This window comes from Carlito syrichta, unplaced genomic scaffold, assembly GCF_000164805.1.
Source record: "Carlito syrichta isolate Samal-C Ts95f unplaced genomic scaffold, Tarsius_syrichta-2.0.1 Scaffold305868, whole genome shotgun sequence".
NCBI lineage: Eukaryota > Metazoa > Chordata > Mammalia > Primates > Tarsiidae > Carlito > Carlito syrichta.
The window spans coordinates 1,618,511-1,630,683 of record NW_007249964.1 but is presented as its reverse complement, the minus strand read 5'-3'; positions in this window follow the sequence as shown (position 1 = coordinate 1,630,683).

The window sequence follows — 12,173 nt, the reverse complement described above, 5'->3', positions numbered from 1 at the left end:
CAGAGACAACATTCACATGGTAGTTTAAATGAATCACTGGTGTCATTTATATAAACTACTATGTGACTGGAGCCCTGGGAGTGATGCAAATCTCTTCAAATGAGCTTAAACTGGAAATTAACAAATGTGGACAGGGTTAGTGCAAAAACATGAGAGTTTTTCTCTGTAGTTGGACTTTTTCTCTACCTTTTTAAAGCCAGACACCTCATCTCAGCTCTGGCTTTGCTTGGCTTCCCAGTTCAGATAGCTAATGGGCCTGGCCAGATTTGAAAATCTGAATGGTCCAATATGGGCCAGGTATCCACCCCTTGGTTCAATTAGCTCTGGCCACAGAAGTAGTTTTGTGTGTCCACTTAGCAAGAAGCAGAATCTCTGAGAAAAAGGTAGGGATTCGCTAGGCAAGGTGTCTACTGGGCTAGCTGTGGTTACAGAGATAATGCTGGAATTTGTCAGGAGAGCTCATACTTGAAGAATTTTCCCCTTATGTGGAAATCATTGACTCTATAAATACTTATTCTTCCATAACAGTGAAGCTGCTTTCATCTGGTAGATTTTATTTACTCAGAAGTATTTACTGTCTCTTTCTGTGAGTGAATTAAACACTTCCCACCCCATTAAAATCAGGCCTGGCATGTGACTTGCCTTAGCCAATGAAACACTAGTGAAAATGTTGGCTGTCACTTCTGAGCAGAAGCTTTAAGAGCCATCATACTCTTTCCCCATTGCTCCTTTTTCTCTGCCATAATAGAAGCACTATTAATATTTAATGTAACTATCAATATCATTTATTAATTAGATCTTGTATTTTTCCCCCCTTCATCTTTTATTTCTGTTTCCTCTTTCCTGCCTCCTTTATGATTATTTGTGGAAACGCTTGATTCTGTTATATCTTATGAAGAGTGTTGATGACTTTGTTTTAGCAGTCAATTAACTTGCACAGACTCACACTGGGAATTCTGTGTTGTCTATGGACAACTGCAAATCTCACTTCCATTTCCTTAGCCTGACCTATAAACTTCTTTGAGTCTACCCTATGCATACATCCTTCAGGAGTCAGAGACAGGCAGAATTTATGCACAGAATTTGAGACTTCTCTGCTCAGAATTTCTTCTTTCTGGAATTCTCTTCCCATTTTTCAGCAGAAGTGGTTGCCCTAGAACCTCTGGTTCTTCAGGTCAGAAAGAGCAGATTTTCTAGTGGAGTTTTAGCACAACTATCCCATGATGGCAGCTTGAAGTGAAAAAAAAAAAGAGGAAATTCATACTCAGACTATCTCTCTTCCTGCTTGACTGCTTTTCCTTTCCCATTTTGACTCCTTTTCAAAATCTTTCTATTTTTACTCACTATCCAGAGTATTTTGTTCAAAGTTTAGTGTTGTTACCTGCAAGAGGGGTCTATTAAGAATCTACTCTTGAGGAGAAATTCTAGAGCCAGTTCTGAGATGGACATATAAAGAGAATTAAAAATAAGCTTTTGTGGCTGAAAGCCATTGAGATTTAGGAATATGTTTGTTTCTGCAGTCTAACTTACCCCAAACTGACTAATTACTCAACTAGGGAAAGCTGCAACATTACTATGTGATCATTTCACACCTTTATTTGTGAAGCCTTTACAAAGAGAAGTGAATTCCCCCAAATGTTTCTGATTCTGTGAGTTTTGCTTTTTTCCTTACATGGTGAAAATACTTTGTCATACTTGTTCCTTCTTAATTTCCACTGTAATCATAAGGAATAATGTCCCTTAACATTAAAAGTCATTCTTTGTTCCATGTTTGCACATTTCATTATTATCACTGAAGTTCCAAGGTTCAGAGATCTAGATTCACAATCATCTAAATTTAATGCACATCTAACATATCTAGTTACTGACAGAACTGGTCTTTGTAAAAGTTTTAAATATTTCATTAAAAATATGATTAATTTCTGCTAAAACATGGTAACATAAAGAAGCTGTAACATAGGAATAAAAGTAAATTAGGCAAAAGAAAGCATTTTTCTTGGGATTGTCATTGCAATGTTCATTTCCCCTAAAAATGATTCTGTGGAAACATGCTTTTCTTCATACAATACAACCAAACAGCTCTTTGGCAAAGATGTTGAACATTCTGATATTGCCTTTAATAAAAGTGCACAATTCTGACTATGCATGCTTCAAAATCAGAGTTAAAAACTCTATTACTCTCTCTTAGTTTATTAAAATCATGAAAAATAAATACACACACACACACACACACACACACACACACATATCCCTAAGTTAATTACTTTGTTGTAATCAACAATATCTAATTGTTAACAAAATCTCTTCACAAAGGTCTACAGGAAGTTTACAGGTTAGAAAAAGTTTTCTGAAATGCATCACAGTCTTTTAGTATTATCCATTTCCACTTAGATCACAAGTCTGGGAGGCTGAGAATAAGAGATGTCCTATCGTTAGTTCATAACTTATTCTTTTTTATTTGAACACTCATCTATAATTATTTTTAAATAGTCTGAGCGTATATACATATAGCAAACTATGAATTCCTTTTTCTTTATGTACATCCATCAGATCCTTTCAAGCACTTATTCAACAAACATTTATTAAATGACTATTTTGTACCAAGTGCTGAGGATACAGGATTGAACAAGACAAAGTTGTGGCCTTCATGGTCCTTCCTTCTAGAGGGGAGACAGACAGCAACAACTGAGTGCTTCTCAGAGTTGTTAAAAACATTAATTTACTCTACATTTTCTGTACCTTTGCCTCATTCCTCATTACCATGACTACTTGGAATGATAAGTAATCCCTGCACAAAAGATCAACAGTTTGTCTGCATTTTGCTTCTACCCACCCCAAATCCAACCACTCCACCAATGCTGCTCTTAATGAAAAAATCAAGCACCTCCTTGTCTCTAAATTCATTGGACATCTCTCACTCTTTTCCTAAGTTGATTCTTCTGCAGCATCTCACATTGTCACTCACTCCCATGAAAAGTACTCCCACCCTAGTGTCACCTCTGGTCCTGCTTTCTCAGTATCCTCTCAGTGTTTTCTTCATCTAACAGGGTGCTTATTATGCATTGACATTAAGTGGTCTGGGAGGGCTGGGTCCCCCATGCTTTTTCTTCTCTTTTTGTTTGTTTATCTGCATATATATATATATATATATATATTTTTTTTTTTTTTTTTGAGTTGGAGTCTCACTTGGCCACTGCAGCCTCAACCTGCTGGGCTCCGGCGATCCTTCCGTCTCAGCCTTTCAAGTAGCCGGAATTACAGGCATGCGCTACCACACCTGACAGATCTTTTGATTTATTGTAGAGATGCGGTCTCACCAAGTTACCCAGGGGGGTCTCTGTCTCCCTCTCATCCCTCTGGTCTACTTAGTTACAAAGTACAATCAAATTGACTTCCTTAATATTGCTCAGATCCATCCACCTGGGCTCATCTTCATTCTCACTCCCTTAGACCAGGCTGCAGAGTGACAGATGAACTCTCAGATTTGCTCATTTCAAGTTACCCTCCACACTGCAGCCAGGGTGAACTTTCTAAGCCCTTAACCTGATTGGGGCTGTCCTAGGCTTAATGCCCTTCAAAGATTCTCTCAGGAAAAAGACTGTGCCAGATATAAACCTATGCACTGTCAAAGATTCCTTCAACTTCTCCCTTTCTGAAAAAGCTCAGCTTGGCCTTCAGTGAGCACCCCAAGCTGACTGGGGCCCAAGGTGCGTCCACAGGCCTGTGACAGCCTTCAAATCCCACACACCAACCTCTATTTTGAGTCATCCCTCTGCTTCCAGAATTGGACGAAATGCCACATGATGGGACATGAGATCTCACTTCGGGGCAGCACCCAAGTGCCAGATGCTTCAACCCACAAGCGTGGAGAAGTTAACTCCCCATGATGCTCCTTGAATAATGAGAAACAGAATGCAGCTGCGCAGGTTAAATTCCCCTTCTCCCTATTTTCATGGACTATGACAAGAGGGGGTATCTTCTTACAACCTTCCCAGAGAGGTCCCGTCTCCCAAGTAAATTTACCGGCTGAGTTAACTACTGTGCCTCTGTCAGCTCCTTGTAACATGGTGGCCCACCACAGCAATGTTTGCCTTACTTCCCTTTTTAACTTACCTTTTAAACCCTGGCATTACACCTCCTAGATTGTCAGTCCTTTCATTCTTGACTCAGATTCTACTTTCTAGAGGACCTGGGCTTGGACAAGGATGGAACTTGGTGGACAAGGAAGGAACAGTGCCGACTTCACTGACTTCACCTCTCTTCCCATCTATCTGAACACCTTCCTAGCTACCACCCTCTGCAGTATCACATAGGTGCCATGTTCTCTCTTTCCTCCTTCGTGCCTTTGGAAATGACTTCTCATCTCTCTCCTGGGAAATCTTAGGTCTTATCTGGGAAGCATTCTTTCACACAACTGTTGCACCAAACTGGTTCAGGTACAACATTTAGGGTCTCCACGGTACACTGTGCTTTCCCCTGTGGAAGTGCTTATTCCTCAGCACGTCTGTTGGTTTGCCTTTCCCACTAGACAGGAAGTTATTTTCCTAGACAGGAAGTTGTTCACTACTGTATTTCTAGCACTTTGTTTGATGCTTGACACATAAGAACCCAGTAAACATTTGATAAATGATTGGACAGGTGTTTTCAAAAGGAGACAAATTCCCTAGAATAGATGCACCAGCAAGAAAATTATACTAATGTTCAGTTATTTTCTATGAAAGCTTTATGATGATGATTTTTTTAATGGAAGTACAATACATTCTGACTTTTTCTCATTGTGAATCTTCATAGAAGTAAATACCATAAAACATAGTTTAATGACTAGGTATAAGTTTGGCTTCAAAACACAGCTGTTATGTTAAAGTCTCTTCCACTGACCTGTAATATATCTGGTTTCCTCTTCTGGAAAATTAAGGAAATAATAGTCTCTGCCTCATAGGGTTGTTAAGCACATAAATAATATAACTAGAGGGTTTGACTCACAGTTTGACACAATTTGAGGAGTAAGCATTAACTGTCATTACTTTTGTTATTTGAAGAGGGTACATTTAGTATCACCTCCTAAACATACAGCCTAGACAACATAGCGAGACCTCATCTCAAAGGCCAGGCACAGTGGCTCACACCTGTAATCCCAGCACTTTGGGAGGCCAAGGCAACAGGATTGCTTGAGCCCAGGAGTTCGAGACCTCCTAAACAATTTTGCTGCACATGTTTGTGGCTGCAAGGTACAGAAAAGTCCATCCTAAATGACATAACCAATAAGAAAATATATTATCTTATATAACTGGAAGGAGTGGAGCCATCAGTCGCTCAAAGATGTTAGGAAGTACCTAACCCTCTCCTCTCTCTGCTCCATCTCTCCATGATGGTTTAAGCCTAATTCCAGAGTGCCTCATGATCGCAAGACGCTTGTCAGTGGCAACTGAAACTGCATGCTTCTTTGTTCTCAACCACCTGGTGAAAAGGGAGAAAACCACACCTCCAAACATGAGATGAAAATCTTTTTTTTTTAACCGAGATTTATTGAAAGGACAGAAAAGCTCTGACAGTGGGAGGGCACCCAAGGGGGGACGGTTGCCAGAAAATCTATTATTTTGATTGGAGTAGGTGTGGTTATGGGACCAATGTGTCCCAGGGTGGGGATTGGCTTTGACTCTTCAGGATTTACTCTAGAGCCTAGGCTTTAGTCACTTTCCCCTAAGTCAGGGGACACGTGAGACAGTAAATACTTGACCAGAGTCTGAGTTCTCGTAGGAAGAAAAGGGTGAATGAAGGCTGATTGGGCAACCAGTAATGTTCACCCAACGTAATATTGTTATCAGAAAACATGGAGATGGGGCTTTGAATCCAGAGGATGAATTCTCACACACTGCATCATGGTTAGAAGCTATGTTACCAGATGTAAAGTATAAAATCAAATCACATGTTTATATGTATATTTTATATGTGTATAACTAATATTTATGGAGCAATTGCTTTGTGCCAGATACTATACTAAGCCCTTTCCATCCATTATTTACTTCAACCTTCACAAATACCCTCATTCATCAACAAATACTTATTGAGCACCTTCCATACCTCAGGCACTGTCTTGTCAACGGAAAATATAGCCATCGCCGGAAAAGACCAAGACTCCTTGTCCCCACAGAAACTACATTCAATTAGTAGGAAACTATGGCTGAGAGGGACTGAATGAGTTGCCCAAGGTTACAGAACTTGAATGCAGCAGAGTTGAGATGTGGACTCAGGAAGTGTAATTCCAAAGTTGAAAGTGGGTTATGACAGGAAAGTGTTCACTTAGCTGAGGAAACAATATCAATGTGAGGTAAAATATCAACTAAATTCAACTATATATATATGTGTGTGTGTGTATATATATATTTAAACTAAAATCCAGTAACAGCACTCAGCCAATCTCAGGCTCCCTGCTTTCTGCTTTTCAGAAGAGGGGTCTCTGTGACCTGGAGGAGGCATTGCTCCAGGGGTCAGGCTCCATGGCCTGCAGAGGATTCATCACATGAGAGCACCCAGGATGGCGAAGGGCACCAAGCAAGCCAGTGGAGAGTCCACCCAAACCAGGGATGTGTTGAGCAAACTCCATGAGCACAGAGACTCCAGAGAGATTTGCATAGGGGACACAGACTCCCAGCATGAATTTAATCCTTCTCCCCAGACCTCCAGGTACCATTTGAAGTAACTTAAATTAATGCCACCTGTTGCTTTGTTTCTGAGATACCGGTGTGACCAGCCTACCTGACAAAAAGAAGGCTGTGTGGTATGTGGTGTGGTAAGACTTTCAGACTTCTGAGCGGGAACCTAAGCTAATCAAAGAATCATATACATTAAAAGTGCCTGTTCCCTTTCATACTATGATGATCCATGACCTTTACTTAAGTAAAGATTTGTTATTCAACTTTGACCAGGGTATTTAGAACCTGAATTCCACTAGATAAAATCAAACCTATGTAGAGAATTTAGTTACTGATTTTTACTGAATCATCCTGAATTTGATGTGTCTTTCCTCTTTCCAATATGTTTGTTCAATGTAGTGTAGTATGTATGTGAGTGTATACAGGGGGTGCCAAAAAATGCATATACATTTTAAGAGGTGTTATCTATGTATTACGTTTTAAAGTTGAATTGAATTATGGTAGCAATGTGTAGTATGACATTTGCTCAATCATGCGTCCACCATTCTCTTTGACTATCCTGCCTGTTGCATGGGGATGCTAGCATTAATTATTACCATTTTTTGAGTGAATATCATACTTAAACTGTGTATACATTTTTTGGCACCCTAGCGATATATATACATATATCTTAAAGAAATGTTCAAGTACCCACAACATGTCACGCACTATGCTAAGTGCTGGGTGAATTAAAAAATCATTGTTGGCCGGGCTCGGTAGCTCAGCCTGCAATCCCAGCGCTTTGGGAGGCCGAGGCGAGTGGATTGCCTGAACCTGCAGGTTCAAGACCCACCCGGGCAACTTGGTGAGACCTCATCTCTACAATAAATCAAAAATTAGCCGGGCGTGGTAGCGCACACCTGTAGTTCCGGCTACTTGGAAGGCTGAGGCGGAAGGATCGCCGGAGCCCAGCAGGTCGAGGCTGCCGTGGCCTGGAGCGGCTACTGCACTCCAGTCTGGGCAATGGAGTGAGACTCCAACTCAAAAACAAAACAAAACAAAACAAAAAACAATGAAAAGTCATTGTCTGGTCCTCAGATGCAGACTCTGAGACAAATATTTTTGTGAAAATGATTAAGGCAGTGTTCCCAGGAGACACTAGTTAGGAAGTGGAGAAGTTGGGGGAAAGGGAGAGAAGACAGGCAAGGTGCTGGTCTCAGGTTGAGGGCCAGACTCCACCTGATCCTGCAGGGAGCTCCGAGGGTCCATCTCAGAGTGTTTCCTGACTCTGGATGAAGGAGCTGAGCTTTCATACTCCTGTGTTAGCAGGTCGTCGGCTATAGGCTACCACAAGGGGATCAAAGCACTCAGGCATTTCTGGCACTGCACAAGCAGAGCAAAGCTCCTCCAGGAGCCTGGGAGCAGCTCTGTTGCAGGTCCCACTGTTCACAGCAAAAGTACACAGCAGCCAAGGGAGGAAAGCTCAGAAACAGTCAAAGGAATGTGAGGGCATCTGAGCAGAGCATAGCAGGGGCTGTTCCATGGTCCTTACAAAAATGCTAACAGTGGGAGCTGGACAGACACGGTTTCTCCAGGGGAACAGACCCAATAGGATAGAGAGAGATTTATTATGAGGGATTGACTCAGGTGATTGAGGTTGAGAAGTCTCACAATCTCCCACCTGCAAGCTGAAGGCCCAGGAAGGCTGATGGGTGAAGCTGCAGTTCAAACCAAATGGCCTAGGGACCAGGGAAGTGAATGGTGTAAGTCCCAGAATGAATCTGAAGGCCTGAGAACCAGGAGCACCGGTGTCCATGGGCAGGGGAAGATGCATGTCCCAGCTGAAGCAGAGAGCAAACTCGCCCTTCCTCCACCCATGTGTGATGCCCACCCATTCTGTGAGGGTGGGCCTTCTTCACTCAGTCTACTGATTCAAATGCTAATCAGTCCCAGAAATCCCTCACACACACACACACACACCCAGAAATAACATTTTACCAGTCACTTGGGCATCTCTGTGCCCAAAGTGACCCAGAACATAAACTATCACATGTGCCATTATCAAATGCAATAAATGCTGCATAGAAAATGAACAAAGTGTAACATAAGAGACGAACAGGTGAGCACCTAGTTGGACAATCACCAAGTGCAGACATTCTCAACCCACAGGCGTCCTTTGCCCTTTCCCTTTCTCCCCAACTCGACATGAGTCAATGCTGGCAATGGAGCATCCATCATGCCACCACAAGGGACATGTGTGAGGACCAAAGTTCCAAGGATGGCTAGCTGGAAAGGTTGAGGAAGCCTGTCCATGATGGCATCGTGGAGCCAGTGCACCAGCCCCAGACAGCTGCCTCCAGACTGCTTTTACGTGATGAAAACAAAACCCCTGGTAAGAAGCCAGAGGACATTAGATTGTTTTGTAACAGGCAGCTGAACTTAATCCTAAATGCCTCCCAAGCCTTGGAGGAAGGCCTGGCCTTAAACAGGAGAGAGCACGCATCCAATCTCACAGGCAGGAAGAAGCAGAGGGCAAATGGTGAAGCATGGGGGAGGCTTCTCAAACTAGCTTTTACAAAGAAACAGATTATTATAAATGTTGATAAAGGAGAGCTCAACAGAATAAGTAAAAGGACATGGTCTGTTATCTTTTTGGGAGTCTTCATCTGCAGAAAGCCATGTTCATTTAACCCAGGGCTTCTTAACCTCAGCCCTACCTTGGGTAGATAATCCTGTGCAATGAGGGTGCTTATTAGCATCCTGGCCTCTATCCACTAGAGACCAAGAGCACCTCCTCCTAGTTGTGACAAACAAAAGTATCTCTAGATGTTACCAAATGTCTCCCAGGAGACAACATCATCCCCAGTTGCAAACCACTGGTTAATCTGCAGCGTTTTTCTCTCAAAAAGTATTTAAAACCTATAAGGGTTTTTGTTTGTTTATTTGTTTTCAGATGATAAGGTTTGGGGAGATGTCGTTTAAAGGATACACAATTTCAGTTAGAAAAAATAAGTTCAAGAGATCTATTGTGCAACATAGTGACTATAGTTAATTACAATGTATTATATTCTTGAAAATTAGAAAGTAGATTTTAAGTGTTCACACCACAAAAAATTGTAAGTATGTGGGGTAATCCATATATGAATTAGCTCAATTTAGTCATTTCACAGCATTTACATATTTCAAAACAACATTTTGCAGTACCTGACAAATATATACATTTTTTTGTCAATTTAAATAAATAAATATTTTTTTAAAAATCAACATGAAATTGATAGCAGACTCTATTGCTCCTGTATTTGTGGTTTGGTCATTAAACAAAACAAAACAAAAATACATTGTACTGAGAAAACAACAAAAAAAAGTATTACTCTTAATTATCTACAAACTTTATAATTATTGACAAATTATATGTCAACTGTAAGAGAGATGTGAAAAAACAATCTTCTTTTGGTCCTGTAGGTCTAACTTCCTTTAAATAAACATTGCAAACAAAATCTGAAGTTATAAAAGACAAGAGAGACTATTAATACAAGCCACAGAACAATTCACTATACGTGTACCTTAGGTAAGTCATTTCTCACTATATATCCAGTTTCCACATCTATAAATGGAGAAGCTTATGCAAGATCACTCAGAAGTTTCTTTTTCCTTTGAAATTAAAATTACTCCATGATTCACTGCAAAAGTTTTGAGTTATCCTGGCCCTTAGATAATGATTCAGCTCACAAAAATGTGATTTACATGCAAATTTGGGGAAAAGAGATCTGTAGAAAGGGGCCTGGTATGCTTTTTCTTCCAGAGGTCCTGTCGAAGAATGTAACTATTTTAAGGTAGAAAATCACCATATATATATGCAAATATATATGTGTGTGTATTATATTATATATATTATAATTCTACAAGGTAGAATTATTATATATATATTAATTCTACAAGGTAATTGTGCTATCTGATCCAAGGTCAGATTTTTACACTGTTATCTTCTGAAAACATTGATTATCAGGTTCTTGGCATTCTTTTACAACTGCCACGGCACAGTCAAAGAGAATATGCCAAGAAAAGGTCACTAAATGGTGAGGTGAATCCATTTGCATAGGAAGAAGAAAAGGAGGGAGTTGTTTCCATGGCTTCTAATAGAAGCGTAGAGAGAAATGTGAAAAGGGAAAACCAGTTTGCAGTGACAAACAAAATAAACCGAACTATAAATATTTCATAATTTTAGCCCCATGAAGTCTCATTGTTCAGTGGTTATCTTTATTATGAGTAATCATGGGCTGCTTTTTTGTTTGTTTCTGGCTTTTTCTGCTGATCTTTGAGCCATACATCTCTGAAATAGCACCCAATAATTTCTTTTTCATGTATTTCATTCTGGTATATAGAGAATATATGTAGTCATCAAGTAAGAAGTTAGATACATAACTATCCAATTTATACATATAGAGTACATTTTTAGAGTCAAAGAAGATGGTGTATAAAAATGAAAACCCAAAGATAAAAGTCCTCAGCAATGTCTCTCTTGTGGAAGAGAACAGTTCATGTTTAAGACACCAGCCGTTTTCCTGAGAGGTTGAAGGCTCCCTTACACCAGCAATTAGTGTGTCCAGAGAACCCTACTTTGCTCAGAAGTGGGCACACAGCTCCTGCCTTTGCCTGTGTGGTGTTCATTTTCCTTAGGAGAACCACCCCCACCCCAAGTTCGGGTGGTCTGAGTGGGGTCATATGCACTTGATTAGCACACACCTCCTTATCACAACCCCGTTCAATCAGCATATTCCAGACCTGTGGCCATGGTGATTGGTTCAGAAATGAACACCTAACTCAAAATGGTTCACAGAGACTCAATCCTGGGATTTCCACTGGACTTGCGGGAAAGAGAGGGTTGGAGTTAGAGCCCTCCTTCCAACAAATGAGAAACAGAGAGTGTCAGCCTGGTGCTTCTGGGACTACCTCCCAGGGAGGACCCCACAGAAAAAGAGACCAGTACAAACTTCAGTCTGTAGTTACCCTAGTCCTTTCAGATTCAAGAGCACGTAAATTCTTTCCCCTTGCTTAAGCCAGTTTGAGTTCGGTTTCATTACTTGCAAATGAAAGATTCCCGAGGATGTCAGAAAGTCAAAGTCAAGTTCTGCAGAACCTGGGGAAGAGTAAGGACTCAGAGATATTTGTGCAATGGAGTAAAGAAGAATTCATCTTTCTCCAGGGATCTAACATTGCTGGCAAAACTACGAGAACCAAGTTAGGAAATGATTAACACACGAAAACACTCAGAAAAGTGCTTGGCTCTGAGGTGAGGGAAGGCTATATTTTGGGGGAGGGACACACAGGCTTCCAAGGCCCTGGCAGTGTTCAAATGCCATAGCTGGGTGTTGGTCACATAGGGATTTATTTTACTGTTATTTTTTTCAAACGTACATATACATCTTAGACTTTTATGTATATATTATTAACTTCGGTTTTTCTGAGGTTAGAAAACTTGCCCAAAAGCTGGGCTTGGTGGCTCAGCCTGTAATCCCGCGCCTTTGGGAGGCTGAGGTGAGT